The sequence below is a fragment of the Ictidomys tridecemlineatus genome, unplaced genomic scaffold (genome assembly GCF_052094955.1).
Source record: "Ictidomys tridecemlineatus isolate mIctTri1 unplaced genomic scaffold, mIctTri1.hap1 Scaffold_51, whole genome shotgun sequence".
In the NCBI taxonomy this organism is placed as follows: Eukaryota; Metazoa; Chordata; class Mammalia; order Rodentia; family Sciuridae; genus Ictidomys; species Ictidomys tridecemlineatus.
This window is the reverse complement of record NW_027523338.1, coordinates 1400147-1415976: the sequence shown is the minus strand read 5'-3', so window position 1 is coordinate 1415976 and position 15830 is coordinate 1400147. Positions and strand designations below refer to the sequence as shown.

Here is a 15830-nt window from a genome sequence, read left to right as displayed (position 1 = left end):
CTGTGAAACTGTGAGCTAAATAAACCTTTGTTGTTATAAATTTAAAAAAATTTATGGCAAAAGTATAGATTGTCACAGGTATGATGTTACTTTGTCTGACAAAGCAAGAACAGCAAATAGAAACAAAATATTCCTATACAACCATGTTCAAAAGGAAGATTCCAGTTAATAAAATTATCATAAGCATTTATATTATTACAAGCTTTTGTGGATATATATATGGATATGGATAGTATTCATGCATAAAACTCACAGGATAAAAAATATGCATCAGAATCATGATAACTCTGTGGTGGCTTAACAGGTAACTCATTTTAAAGGTTTCTCTTATGTTTTCCTTTATTTTAAAAACTTTTTCAGGCATATGCATTACTGTTTTGGGTCTCACAAATGGACTTCCACAAAGGAATAATTTGTTTCTGACACTTTTGGCTTTCGCAAAAAGTTGGGAAAATCACCACATTTCACACTGCTAAAGCCCTTTCACAGAAAATATTTCTTGTATTATCTGGATTAGACTTGAAGAAAACAATATTAATATTGTTGGCAATCAGTTTTACCATCTCTAATTTTCCTGATGATCAAGCCACATTCCTACATATCTGATTACACTGATGGTATACGGGTATTGTTCTACTTCCTATAAATGTAAAAGGTAAACACTGTGCCTTCAAGGGCAGTTATGCAATGCTCCTAGACAGAATTCCAAAAGTCTGCATCTCTTACAAGAAGATGCCCAATTGTCTAGGCAAATGTTGGCAACTTTGAGGAGTGTTCCTCACACTGGGAGTCTGTGCCTTTGGCAGCCACTGCAACAGACTGAATCTCAATTAGAGGCTTATCATATTGGTACGGAATGGTTTGTGCAGCCTACTAATTGGAAAGCCTGCCTGTCTAGTAAATACTCCACTCTGTGGATTTTGTTTTGTTTGTGGGAGTTGTGGGTGGGGAGTTACAAAGGATTGAACTCAGGGGGACTTAACCACTTGAGCCACATCCCCAGCCCTACTTTGCATTTTATTTAGAGACAGGGTCTCACTGAGATGCTTATGCCTCACTGTTGCTGAGGCTGGCTTTGAACGCATAATCCTCCTGCCTCAGATCTCCGGAGCTGCTGGGATCACAGGCATGCGCCACCACACCCCACCATTCTGTGGGTTTAAGACCTAGGTTCTTTGCTCCTCCCCTCCCCTTTGCCAAACATTTTTGTAAAGCCACATGTCAAGCGCCTATGAATCATAGGTTATTGTCCTTTACTCTAGAAGACACAATGACATAGGAGAAAAAAAAATAAGGGTTTCTCCAAGGAATCATGAAAAAAGACACATGAAAGTTTCCTTTCTTAAATCTAAGAAGTACACTAGGTACTGCTCACAGTCTTTACAGAGTTCTAAGTCAAATGGTTTCTGGACAGTGTTATATTGAAAAAAAAGTGACTCAATATTTTGACTTCTATTTAATGTTTTGTGCTTGATTTTTCAACTTTTTTTTTAAAGATAGAGGGAGAGAGGAGAGAGAGGAGAGAGAGAGAGAGAGAGAGAGAGAGAGAGAGAGAGAGAGAGAGAGAATTTTTAATATTTATTTTTTAGTTCTCGGCGGACACAACATCTTTGTTGGTATGTGGTGCTGAGGATCGAACCCGGGCCGCACGCATGCCAGGCGAGCGCGCTACCGCTTGAGCCACATCCCCAGCCCGGTTTTTCTACTTTTTTTTTTTTTTAAAGAGAGAGTGAGAGGAGAGAGAGAGAGAGAGAGAGAGAGAGAGAGAGAGAGAGAGAGAGAGAATTTTTTTTAATATTTATTTATTTTTTTTAGTTCTCGGCGGACACAACATCTTTGTTGGTATGTGGTGCTGAGGATTGAACCCGGGTCGCACGCATACCAGGCGAGCGCGCTACCGCTTGAGCCACATTCCCCAGCCCCGGTTTTTCAACTTTTGATAGAATATATTGGTACCACTCACTCAACATATGATATACAGAATCTACAACATCCAAAAAGAGATACACTAAGATACTAAGAAAGAGTTGGTCTGCTTCTAGATCAATATTACTAATCAGTAGGGAAATGCAAAGCAAAATCATAAAGGGATACCACTTCACACCCATCAGAAAGAACTATCATTTTAAAAAATGAAAATCCTAAGTGAAGACTTAAACAAATTGGAACTCTTGTGCATTGCTGATATGATCGTAAAATGATACTGTCTCTATGGAAGAGTTTGATGGTTTCTCAAAAAGTTAAACATAGAATTACCCTATAATACACCCAAATTAACTGAAAGCAGGGACTCAGATGTATGCTAATGCTCACTGTTGAATTACCATAATAAGTAAAATGTGGAAACAATCTATCAACAGATGAGTGGATAAAGAAAATAAAGTACACACATACAATGAAATGTTATGCAGACTTAAAAAGGAATAAAATTCTGACACGTTACAACTTGGTTGAAACTTAAAGACATTATATTAAACGAAATAAGCCAAACATAAATTAATAAATATTGTTATGATTCCACTTATAAGAGATATTAGGTCAGGTAAATTCATAGAATCCAAAGGTATTACAGAGGTTACCGGGGATAAGAAAATACAGGAAGTCAAAACTTAATGAGTATAGATCTTTTGTTGGGGATGACAAAAAGGTTCTGAAAATGTGTAATGTGATGAATATTGTATACACTTATGCCAAGTTAAATGGTTAAAATGGCAAATTAAAAAAAAAAAAGATAACTGACTTTAAACAAAAGTAATAACAACCTAGGGTAGGCTTACAACACACAAAAAAGTAAAATGTATAACAATAGCAGCATCAAGATAGGAAGAAGAAAAGGGAAGCAAAATATTAAGTTCTTATACTTTAAGTGGCACAGCAAAATATCACTCAAGGGTAGACTGCGATAAGTTAAAGTTATAGCTTACTGCACTAAAATAAAAGGCTTAAGTCTAATAAACCAAGAAAAGAGATAAAATGAAGCCATAAAACATCAAGAATCAAAATATAGTCTGATCCAAGAATTTATTCCCTAGAAAAATTCCTTGATAAAATGCAATATATATTTTTTTATCATCCAGTGAAAGGTTTATTAAAACTTAATCAGAGGTACAATTAAATCAATGAAAGTAAATGGCAAAAGCACTCACTGCCCAGACTGGTGAGGTAAAACCCAGAATTGCAGCCTTAGCTCCATCGGCAACATACGGAATGATATTTTCTCCTAGATGTGTATCTCTAAACAAGGCTCTGAGGATATTCAAAGCATGAACCTAGGACAAGAAGTTCAAAATTAGCTGTGGGTTAATAACTATGGTGATTCTAAATCTGTATATAAAATTACAAGAAGAAAGTAATAATATGCAAATGAAACAGTAGATTTAATAAAATAATAATTGATAAAAATAATTTTTAGACATTAGTAAGAACAATGTAATAAAAAAATTTGATCCAACGAACCTATGAGGAAACCTGAATCTAACAAACACATTCTTTTCAAGGAACATTTATTCTTTAAAATGGCCTCAAACAAGGAACATTTGTTTTTTAAAATGGCCTCAAATATAGGATTTCATTTTTATAACATTAAAGTAAAAGGTAAAACTAAAGTGTTAGAAATTAAGATTTTGGTTACTGTCAGGGAAAGAGTGCTGATTAGAAGAGAACATGAAGGGGCTTTGGTGTCCTAGAAAAGTTCTGCTTCTTTCTTGTTACACAAATGTGATCACTTTGTGAAGCTGTAATGACTTGCACACTGTATATTATAATTAAATCTAAAAATGCATATAAAATATGACAGGGACAGCATGAGAAAGGAAGAACATAAGCCAATCTCAATTATGAACCCAGTGAGAAGCATAAATATATATCCTTTCTAAAGAAAATTTAATAATGTATAAAAACATGTCAAAGTTGAGTTCATTCTCAGTATGCAAATATATTATATTTAAAAATCAGCATAAGTGCTGGGAATGTAGTTCAGTGGTAGAGCAATTGCCTAGCGTGTACAAGGCCCTTCAATCCCCAGCATTGAAAACTACAACAAAAAGAATAACATGTAATTCATGATATTTGAAAATTCTAGGGGAAAACAAAACGTATTTATCTCAAATGATGCAGGAAAGCACTCAACAATTGTTTTTTTTTAATCAGATAAAGGACAGATTAAAAATTTCAACAAATAACAACAACATAAAGATGCCTGCTATCTCTATTTCTAGCAAAATTGTGCTACAGGTTCCAGCAGCAAAATAAGATAAATAAAAATTTTTACAAGACTAAGCATTAGAAAGCTAACAAACTTAGGATTATCTACTAGGGATACAATTATCTATAAAGAAAATCCTAAGAATTTATAGACAAGTCATTAGTTGTATTATAGCAGTTCAGGTAAGTTGCTAAACATAAGTACAACAATCACCAAAAAATCAATTTCATTCTCACAGAGAACAACACATAATATAAAATTTAGAAATATCATTTATAAAAAAAATATATAGAAATAAATCTCATAAAAGATTCATAAGACTTTTAAGAGGAAAATATATGCATTCCTACCCACAAGGTATGAGAATTTCTGTTGCTTACCAGAACCTTGGTATTATCAGACCTTTACAGTTTTTACTTTTCTGTATGAAATGGCTCGGACTAGGGGGCCAGAGGCGGCAGGACGCTGCAGGGGAGTGGGCAGCGCGGGCGGGCCAGGGGTCGGCGGGACCCGGGGACCAGGGGACTGGAGACCCGGCGCGGGAGCGCGGCTTGGGCGGGCAGGGGGCTCCGGCGCTGGGGGAGGATGTGCAGAATGCCGGGAGCCGCGCGAGGGGAGGGGTCCGCGGCGCGGCGCGGCGGGCGGGGCCCCGGGGCCGGGAGCAACGGGCGGGGAGGTGCGGCGGCCTCAGGCGTGCCGGCCCGGGTCGGGGTCGGGTCCCGGGAGGCCCCCTCCTACCTATGCCGGGCGCCACGTAGACGGAGTAGAGCTGCGAGGACGGGAGCGAGAAGAAGAGCGCGGCGAGCAGCGCGGCAGCCACAGCAGCCCCCGGCGGGCGCACATGCTGCAGCCGGGCGGCCGCTTGAGGGCCGGGCCTGCTCCTGCCGCTCCCGTGCGCCGCCGCCTGGGCCTCGGCCGCCGTCTCCGGAGCCTCGCGGGCTGCTGCCGCCGCCGCCGCCTCGCGGATCCCAGCCAACGGCCGCTGCGGGACGGGCCACATGAAGCGGGCGGGGCCGCGCGGCCCGGAGCAAGCGCAGCGACAGGGGCGGAGCAGGCGGTCGCACAGGGGCGGAGGGGCGGGACCAGCGCCGCCGGGCACCGTCGCAAAAGACCCGCGCGCGCTCGCCACCCGACCCCAGTCGCCCCCGCGGCCGCGCAGCGGCTTTAGGGAGCGTCACTAAATGACGACAGCCCCTCTCCCCGCGGGGCCACCGCCCAGGCTTGCAGGGAGCGTCTCTGAAGAGCCAGCCGGCTTCGCGCTCCGGCTCCTCGAGAAGGGGACCAAGGGGCCATCTGCAAAGTCTGACCGTCTGATAGCCCACTGCAGCAGAAGAACTGGGATTGTAATGCTTGGGGGGCTCGGCTTTCATTCATTCGTTTATTTATTCATTCAATCAATTCATTATTTATTTATTGGATGCCAGATGCAGTTGTTGGTGCTGAGAACAAAACAGATTAAATCTCTTGTCTTATTTGAACTTATATTCATGTGGAGGAGAATAAACGCAAGTCAATCAATAATTATCTGGTACTAATAACAGATATGAGCAAAATAAAACAGGAGGATGTGTTGGCAGCAGGCTACAGTAGACAAGGAAGGTCTCCCTAAGCAGCTGACATCAGCTGAGACCAAGGGTGAGAAAGAGCCAGCCACAAGTGAGGACAGAACAGTGCCACCAGGGGGAACAGCAGGGCAAAGGCCCTGAGGTGGAGAAAGCCCACTCTGGCCCCAGGTTGAACCCAAGGCCAGCAAGTGAAGTAGGAGACCTGTAGACAGGTGCACATCCCACGGAACAGGGAACCAAAGAGGAAACTGACATTGCTATAAGGAGAAGCAAGTCACACCCTTCCACACAAAACTGGCCTGACTCTGAAGGCAGGCCCTTGACTACTGAGCCGTAAACTGCCTCAGTGGTCTCTCTGGACCCTGCAGCTCATTCTGTAGGCAAATTGGTGCCCTATCCCATCACTTTAGCACGGGACCATATCTAAAGACCAGCCTTGATCCAGAGCACCTCAGAAGGCAGTGAGCAATAGCTAGAGACCCATGGAGAGTGACAGTAGCACCCCACCATCTTCAAGAAGCTCCCAGATGAATCCAAGAGGCAAGTGTCCCCCATGTGGGCACATCTGAAACCAGAGCCCTGTCTTGGAATATGTCAGAAGCCAGGAGTGGGGAACTTTTCAGGGATTCTGTGAGAACCAAAATTAATCCTACTCTATATTCCTAAAGCAATTTGAACTTTTTGCACTGTTAACTTGACCCTTTTAAGGGGAGGCTATAGAGCCAGACTGCCGGGGTTCTTTAACTCCCAGCTCTTCCATTCTTAGCTTGTGACCTTAAGCAAGTTAGTTAAACTCTCTGTACCTTAATACAATGGGAATATCATTAGTAATGACCATATGAGATTGTTGTGAGGATTTGACTGATACATGCAATGCCTGACACATGGTAAATGCACATGGGTCTCGCCTTATCCAACAGCCCTGGGAAATGGGATGGGAGAGAAGAGGCTTTAAAAAGTGAAGCAGAGAATTTTGATTTGGATAGATGTGGGTTCAACTCTCGGCTTGGCCTAAACTTTACTGTGTGACCTTGAGCAAACCTCTTATCTCTCTGAGTTTCTGTTCATTTGTGAAATGCACCCCACCTGGTGCCACCTACCCCACAGGGATGTGATGTAGATTAGGTGAGGTAGTGTGGAAAGGCCCTAAACCAAACTCTCTAAATTAATCTGATTTTGAATACTTTTTCTTTAACCAATATAATAACCCTTTTTAACACCCATGTCTAAGAAATATTTTTAGATGCACAGAAAAGTTTTAACTTTTAAGAACAATACAAGGGCTGGGGATGTGGCTCAAGTGGTAGCGCGCTCGCCTGGCATGCGTTCGGCCTGGGTTCGATCCTCAGCACCACATACAAACAAAGATGTTGTGTTTGCTGAAAACTAAAAAATAAATATTAAAATTCTGTGTGTGTGTGTGTGTGTGTGTGTGTGTGTGTGTGTGTGTGTGAAATCTCAGGTACAGATTGCTCAAAATTTCTGATACGTAGATGACTGTCTTTCCTGCTTCCTAAGGCTAATGCAAACTGTGTTTCGTTTTTTATTCTGCTGGTCATTTCTGTTGCAGCTGGAGGACACTATGAATTTGTGCTTGCAATACCTTTAGGTAGAAATCCAGACTATTTCATTCTTATGTATTCCATGAAGTACAAGTGACACGTGTGCGCACACACACACACACGCATTTACATAGGCACATGTGTTGATTCATCTCATTTCATCTGTGGGAATTCTACAATTATTTTCCCCTCTATTGGGCACGTGGAAGCTCGGGTCTTGGGTTTTAGGTGTCATGATGGCTTCCATAGCACTTTGCTGGAAATCCAGCTTCATCACCAAGCCTGCCTGATGCCACCTTCTTTCTCTTGTATCAAATGAGCACAAAACAAGCACAGATCCAGTAGCACTCCTGTTACCTATATCCTAACAGGTGCACAAAGCAAATTAGAGAAAAAGGAATCCAACTTCAACTCGGAGATGCTCCGCAATTTCTCTTAATTTACAAAATTAGGTATAAGCCATATTTTCTGAAAGTTTGCCACTAATGCTTTTGGCATGTTCTTTGCTTCTAACAGGAAAAAATGTAACTGAAAGTAATTCTTATAGACAGATGGAATACCTTCTTTGTTTACTTAACAGAAAAAAAATCACTGAAACTTTCTCTCTTCAGAAATTCATTATCGTCATTTGAATAACTCCCAGAACCTGATGAAAATTTCGAAGGACTCTACCTCAATGGGTGACTCTCTGACCTGGGAGAGAGAAACTGGTATTTCTGGGTTTTTGGAAGTGTTGTCTGAGGGCTTTCAAGGGAGGTACTAGAAAATTTGAAGAGCTATTTGTATTTGATTATTTCTGAGAACTTTGGGTGCAGAGAGAAAGAAAATGGTTACGGGAAGTTAGACCATTATTTTTGTCATTAAAGAGGGGGAGAAATTCTCATGTTCCCAGTAAAGCAAGTACAGATGACTAATTCTGAAAAATCTTTTGAGTATTCAGATCCAGGAAGGGTAGATGCGAGCCTGCATGTTTAGAATCAGCCATTTTAAGGACATACTTCAGAGACAGGTGAAAGATAAGAAGGAAGGGAAACAAATGGTGTGGCCACTCTCCTGCTCCCTCTGGGGGCCTCAGCAAGTGCTGCTGGCTACCTCTCCAACACCCTCACCCTCTGAACTTGTAACCAACAGCGTGATTTTGATTAAGGTAATGATATATTTTTTAAAAAGTAGTCATACACATTATAGATTGCCTTATAAACATAGAGAGGTCAGCAGGAATTCCAGAGAAGGTCTTTTTCTCAAAGGAAAAGGTCAATGCACCAGAAGATTCCCTTTGTCCTCAACTCTGCCATGAGCCAAGGTTGGGGCAATGGGGCAGCCAAGGCAGAAGCACCAAGACAGAAGTCAGTGTTTCATGGGCGCTGGGTCAAAGCTGAGAAGCAATCTGGACCTGGTAGGTCACTGAGCTGCCCCACATCACCTGGCTATATTCCCACAGAAGTAGCAGATCCCTATTTCTCAAAGCCATGTACAGCCAGGGTCTTACTACGATTGGATCTGCAGCGTCCTCCTAAACTTCATGCATTGAAGGCTTGGTCCTCAGTGCAGCAAGTTTCAGAGGTGGGGCTCTGGAAAATGAGTGGATCACGAGAACTCCGACCTCATCTCTAGATTAATCTACTTGATGGATTAATAGATTGACAGCTGGATGGACTGACTGCTGGGAGGCGGGACCTGATTGGAGGAAGTAACCACTGGGGCCAGCCCCTTCTTCTTCCTCTGCTCTCCAGCTGCCAGGAGCTTGACTGTTTTGCTCCACCATGCTCTTCTGCTGTGATGTTTTGTCTCACCTCAGGCCAAAAGAAATGGAGCTGTAACCCATGAATGAAATCTTCTGAAACTGTGAGCACAGATAAAACTTTCTCTCTCTTCATTGTTCTTGTCGGGTATTTTTGTCACAGTGATGAGAAGCTGATTATTACATGCCCTGGTCTCTTCAAATCTCTATTCTGCTATGAGTCTTTCTGATTTTTGTCCACCAGCCAGAGAAAACTAATCTGGAAATCTCCCTCTTGCTATGTAGCATGGGGTCATCACTAGAGTGACATCTCATCCTACGCATAGGTTCCAGCCACTCTATAGGAGGCTATTATAGAAGGGGGAGTATCATTGGAAGGTCCTGTTTGGAATTCTGCCTACTTCAGCCACTAAGGAAAAAGTACTGCCAGAGCATGGAACCAGGCACAGTTGTAAAGAACTTTAAAATCATCAGCTACATGACATACTCCCGATTCAGGGATATTAAAAAATGAGAAAAGATGCATTTAAGTATGGACAAGATATAGTCTTCCCAATTTGTTACTTGTATTATTGATGCATAATGATTTACAATGAGAAAACTAGACTCAGAAAGTAACTTACCTACGGATAGAGATCTGATCACAATTTAAATTCTGGACTTCTGATACTGAAGCCTGGTGCTTCATCTTTGATACCAGGCTGCATCATGTTTGTGCCAAGCATATGTGGGCAAAGCTGCCCCTCTCCCTTAGGTCTTCACCTACCCTCCCTAGCATCTCTCAACTCATAGGGATTTCCACATGTAAGTACGTTTACAATAAAAACTCTTATGGGCACAACAGAGAGAAGAGAATGGTAGACATGGAGAGGCACTGCTGATGTGGTCCTGAGAGTCACCTCAATTGCTCTCCACAGCTAGTTGGTGGCCAGAGAAGAACAAGCAGAAAAAGTTATAAGAAAATATACTGGTGCCACATTTCTGGAGAATCACTCAACCTTATATGGAAAAATTCTTGAAATATTCATGTGTATTGACCAGTAACCCCTGTCCTGAGAATTAATTCTTGAAGGAAGTCACCAGTGTTGGTGAAACAAAAGATAAAAAAATGTTCACAGGATTATTTATAAGATTAAAAAGCACGGAAGCAATCTCAGTTTATGAAACAGTTAAATAAATTATGCTTCAAACATTAAAATGATGTTGTGGAATATTCTTATAGAAATGCAAAGATATTTTAATCCACTACTCGATTTGAAACTCTTATTAGAAAAGCCTCTGTAGGACTAGTCCATGTATGTATTAGAAGGTCAGAAGTGCAGATGAGAGCTTAGCTCTGCAGCCAGATTGCTGATGTCTAAGCCGATTTTGGCCACTTAGGAGCCTTATAAACTTGGGGAAATTGCTTAACTGGGCGGTGACACTTCTCTTGCCATTAAGTGCAATCGGAGTCAGCTCCTATCTGTCAATCTCTTGCAGAAGCACAGCTGTAGTGATGTTTGACAAGAGTCGGTAGGGGTCTGCCTCCTCACTGTGTGCATGGCAGTGTTCTAAACTCTCCGTATGTCTTCCTGGATCCCTCCTCACAAGTAACCCTAAGAGCAGGCATGGTTCTCCCCATTATGCAGATGGGATAAACAAGGCTGCCTTGCACTTGATCTTATCTCCTACCATAGATGATTGCAGTGGCCTTAAAACTGTTGACCTCAAATTCCATAAATGGTATGAATCTGTAATCCATTCTCCTCGCAGCAGAAATGGTTGAAATAAAGTTCAATAGCATCACTTTCACTCACCCCTACTGAAAGCCCATTAATGGTTTCTATTCCATGGGGAAAGAGACAACCAAACTTATTCGCAAGGCCTTCAAGCACCATATGACCTGGCCACCTCACGGGGCCTTTCTCTTCAGTCTCTAGCCTCATTTGGGCTTCATTTCAAGGCTTTGAGAAATGCCCTGCTGCTTTTGTGCCCATATTTCTTTCCTTTTATCTTCCATCCATCATCCTCTCAGCTTGCTTCAGGTCTCCTTGGAAACGTCCCTTCTTCTAGAGGTCCCCTGTGAAGTCCTCTTCTTAGTCATGTCTCCTCCCTTTATTCTACTCATGAGACTCTCCTGTCTTCCATCTCCCCTCCCTCATTATACGTGTATCCATTTAGGATGTGTCCACTATGTTGCTGGGCCAATGGTGACCTGTCAGTAGTGTCAATATCTGTTTTGTTCACCATCTTAGTGAGCTCAGTACCTAGCACATGCTTCGTGAATAACTGGCATTCAATAAATATCTGCTGTAGAGATGGATGGGTGGGTGGATGGACAGAGGAGCGTTACAGCTCCAATGTGGTTTCTCCTATGTAGGAAGGAATTGATATCCCCTTACAAAAGCATGTGCACAGCAAGCTCAGACCACCAGCGGTATTCCTTACGTTTTCACATTGTACATCCATGAAAGTCTGTCAATGCCGTCAATTTCTGAGTCCTTGGAAACCAGGGACCCTCTCTGCTTTCCACTCTGCTTTCTCCACGGGTTTAGCAGTTTCTTGCACTGGTAATTGTTCGGCATTTACTTGTTGAATTGAAACAGGAATCTGCTAGTTGAATAGCTAATTGAAAAATTAATAGCTATTAATGAGTAAAAATGGCTTAATGCACTTTGCTTCCTAGTTAATATTTTTGAATTTTTTTGGAGTCTCCTGTTAGGAAAAATATCAGGTGATTTGAGGGGTGGGGATCCAGGGTCCTGCAAAGAGATTAGAGGATTTTTCAAGATAGGTACATTTGATCGCCTTTAAATCGTATCATGTTGGCAAATGTCCGCGCAGGAGTTGGCCTGCTTGTGCAAATGTGGATAATGGATGGTGCCGGCTGCTGAGAGTTTTCTGGGTGCTGGACATGGGGCCGAGCATGTCATGTGTGCCCTGGCTCCCTCTCCATAATCCCCTCAACACCCTCAGGAAGGTGCTGTCACTGTCCTCCTTTTCCCTGAGGAGGGAATAAAGGCAGAGAACACAAGCAATCCAACGAGGTCACTCAGCTCCAAAGGAACACAGTTTGTGTTTGAACCTGGCCTGTCTGACTCCTCATCCTTGTAGGCGGTACCCTGTACTTAACTGCCTCCCAGCAGATTGTAGGGTTGTCCCACTGTGTGCACTGGTTATCCAGTTGAGTGACAATATCACACACAGTGTGGGGAGAAAAGAGAAGCCAGTGATCAAGGTTGACACTGAGTCTGCGGAACGCAAGGAGAGTGCTAATGCTCAACTGTGGGGGACCCGCTGGAAACATGCCAACCCCAGGCAGGAATGAAGCCAGCTGAGGAGCACTCGTGGAATGTCACCGAGACAGAGCAGAGGCTAGACCAGACGGAGCAAGGACATTTGTGCTGATGGAACAAATGGACGTCATGTTTTCTTTCTGAGTGGGCTGGAGTACACCCAGGGCTGCTGCCCTCCTTGGTATCCTGGTGTGTGTGTGTGAGTCAGGGGTCAAACAGAGGGGTTTTCTTTGTTTCTTTGTTGCTTTCTTTTTTTTTAATTTTACTCTGATTTTCAGGTTTCTAAAATGTCCTTTGAAACTAGAGAGTTGATTATTTTGTTTCCAGTTCTTGAAAGCAAATAATTAAAATCATCAGAGAATACGTGTCCTTGGCCATGAGGGAAGGCTGTGTGGGTGAATCCAGAAGTAAAGAAGTCGTCTCCAACCCTGGCTATTCAAGTCTTCTATAAATCTCTGAAAGGATGGATTTTTTTTAAGTAGTAAGATATTATACTACAGCTTTCAGCTTAATTTATTGTTATTTCTCCTTTCATCATTTAATTTATTGTTTCAATGGATTCGTGAACCTGCTGAAGTATCAACTGGACCCCCTGAGAAAGAATGGCAGTTTGGGACACATGACGACACACATTGATGAATGTTTTCCAGAGGGGAAGCAGGTCTTGAGAGGACGCTGCAGTTTAATTAAAAGCTATGCCTTTCATATCTCAACATTTGATTGTTTATCTTTAATGAAAGTTTAGATAATGGAGCTTGTTAATTATATGTCTCCCAGTGTGGGTCCTTCTCCATTTGCTTTTGTTATCATGGCTTTTTCTAATTTCACTTAACTGATTGGGACACGGCAAACATTCCAAGTTATTAAGGGCCATGGATCCTTAGTAATTAGTAAGCATACTTTCCTAATTAATGCGACTGTCTGACTTCAAAGCAGAAGTGCTTTGATGTCACGTGGTAAGATGGTGTGGGTCAACGTGAAGGGAAATTGAGGCTGTTCAGTTACATCAGTACCATTCACTTTGAGTCTAGATAAGTAGAATAAATACACTTTTGGTTAAAATGAGGTTCAGCTGTTAGCAGAGTACTAGATGTTTGACAGATAAAACATGATTTAGCATATATCATACATAATAGCCGGGGGCACTCAAGATGTTTCTTTTAAAAATGCATAAGGCTTTTAAAAAATTCTACATGTGATATATGAAAATATTAAAATTAACATATAGAAAATATAATAATAAATCAACTGCAATGTCATGTTCCAACTATAATTACTTTTAAACATTAAAATATATTACTTCCTATTTATCTTGATACACATATTTCTATGTGATCAAACATATTAATGGGGGTGATAATACTTATTTATGTATTTATTCATATGAACATGCATATTCATACATTCAGTCTTAGATTCTGCTAGGGATTTTCTGTTTTCTTATCTGATTTCCTATCTTGCTAAGTAAGGTTCTGTTGTTAAGGTCTCCTTGGTGGCAAGCAACAGAAACCTTCTCTGACTCAAATAACCAAGAGGGAGTTATTGGAAAGGTGCTTGGGGGGTTAAGGCTCAGAAGAGAAGCAGGAACTTAGTCCCAGAAGGTTCTGGCTGCTGAACCTGCTAGCGGGTTCCTTCAGCTGCCCCGTTCTGTGGTGAGGAAAGTGAGCCTGATCCTTTCTACTCACCCAAAAGCAAATTCCATGGAGAACGTGCCTTACTGGCCAGGGCTAGTGATGGGTCTTCGAGCTGCAGGGTTGAGAAGGTCAGAGTGCACTGCTCACTAGGCCATGTAGACTGTGTCCAAAAGAGACAGGGCAGCTTCTTTTCAAGAGATCAGAGTTGATGCTGGAAAAAGATGGGGTAATATGTCCTGATACAACCTGTGTCTGACACCAACGTCTTCCAACTATTTTCTGTTTTCAATGAGATTTTTAATTATTTCAGAGCCTCAAGCAACATTTGGAGACAGTTTTGGTCTGGAGTCATTGCTACTGGCACCTAGTGGGTAAATACTGGGGATGCTACTAAGCACAAGACAAGCCCCCACTCTGTGACAAAAATGATCTGGTCTCAAACTTCAACTGTCTTGAGATGAAGAAATGCTGGTATAGTTTAGATTTTTTTTTCTTTTTTAACTTCATTTTCAATTCCCATATGCTTTAGTAGAGTTTTTTTTTTCCCCTGTCGCATTACCCATCTCCATTTTTCTTTCTTTCTTTCTTTCTTTCTTTCTTTCTTTCTTTCTTTCTTTCTTTCTTTCTTTCTTTCTTTCTTTCTTTCTTTTTTTTTTGCACTGGGGACTGAACTCAGATGTACTCGACCACTGAGCCACATCTCCAGCCCTGTTTTGTATTTTTATTTAGGGTCTCACTGAGTTACTTAGCACCTCGCTTTTGTTGAGGCTGGCTTTGAACTCACAATCCTCCTGCCTCAGCCCTCTGAACTGCTGGGATTATAGGCACGGTCCACCAAGCCCGGCTATCTGTCTCCATTTTTAAGGAAGATAAACCTAGAAGTAAAACAATATACCATTACATATATAATCCCAAATGCTTTCTTGAAAAAGAAATTCCACTGATCAGAAAAGGTAGAGAACAACATTGACCAAAGTATTCCTATTTTTTTCTAAATAGGAGGGCTCCTGAGTGATCAGAAAAATTCAATTACAAACTGTCAGGAAGGAGAAAGGAAATTTCATAGGTTCTCTCCCATTTAGTAAATGATAGGAATAAATCATAAACTGTCATTAGCATTTCAAAGGACAAACAAAGCCTACTTTTGAGTATATTTGGTCTTTCTTCACAACTTTGACCTCTGAAATAGGGTTCGTCCAGATTACAGAGGCCCTAGACTTTGGAAGGGGGAACTTGATGGCACTGGAAGATGACTCTAGACCCTGTGGAAGTGTCGCGAGACTGTTTTTATTTTTCACTTCTACACCCCTGCTCCCTCCAAGCAGCACTGCTTTCCAGGTGGGAAAGGGGTTTATTATTGCACATTCACTTCAGAGTCTCATCGTGCAGCCGCTGGCTCCTCCGCCTCTCCCTGGCTCTGAATGTCCCCTCAGTGTTCGGGGGGCACAGGGCACGCCTTCTGTATGGCTGTACCTTAAGCTGAAATGCACCCCCTTCCCACAGTCTTCTCAAAGCACCTCAGGACTGGCTGAGCATGGAGCACACCTTAGGGAAGTTTCTGTGAGCATGAAAGAATCTCAGCCTGGGTGCCTGAGCCTATGGAGGTGCACATGGAAGGGGACCCCAGTGGCAGCGGGCTGACTGGGATCTCAGCTCTACCTCTCAATGTAGGACCTGGGCTGACTCTTCAGGGAAAGTGCTTAGTACAATGCCCTTGCCATGGACCACCTCTTCTCCCCTGGAGGCCACTTCTTCATGGCCACGTTCTCCTCACGTATCTAACATGTCTAAACACACCCTCTCACTTACCTCCTTCCTCCCTAAATATTTTCTTTCTCTTGGTCCCTTA

General features: G+C 42.2%; 1 long non-coding RNA gene across 5 annotated transcripts in view; it reads right to left on the bottom strand.

The window, feature by feature from the left end:
* LOC144373843 (uncharacterized) overlaps positions 1–3266 on the bottom strand; it is an 84706-nt gene extending 81440 nt beyond the window's left edge. For all 5 annotated transcript variants that reach the window (XR_013433383.1, XR_013433382.1, XR_013433386.1 and 2 more), the window contains exon 1: positions 3147–3266. This is a non-coding gene — a long non-coding RNA (uncharacterized LOC144373843). The remainder of the gene's footprint in view (positions 1–3146) is intronic.
* Between the last annotated feature and the right edge of the window lie 12564 nt (positions 3267–15830).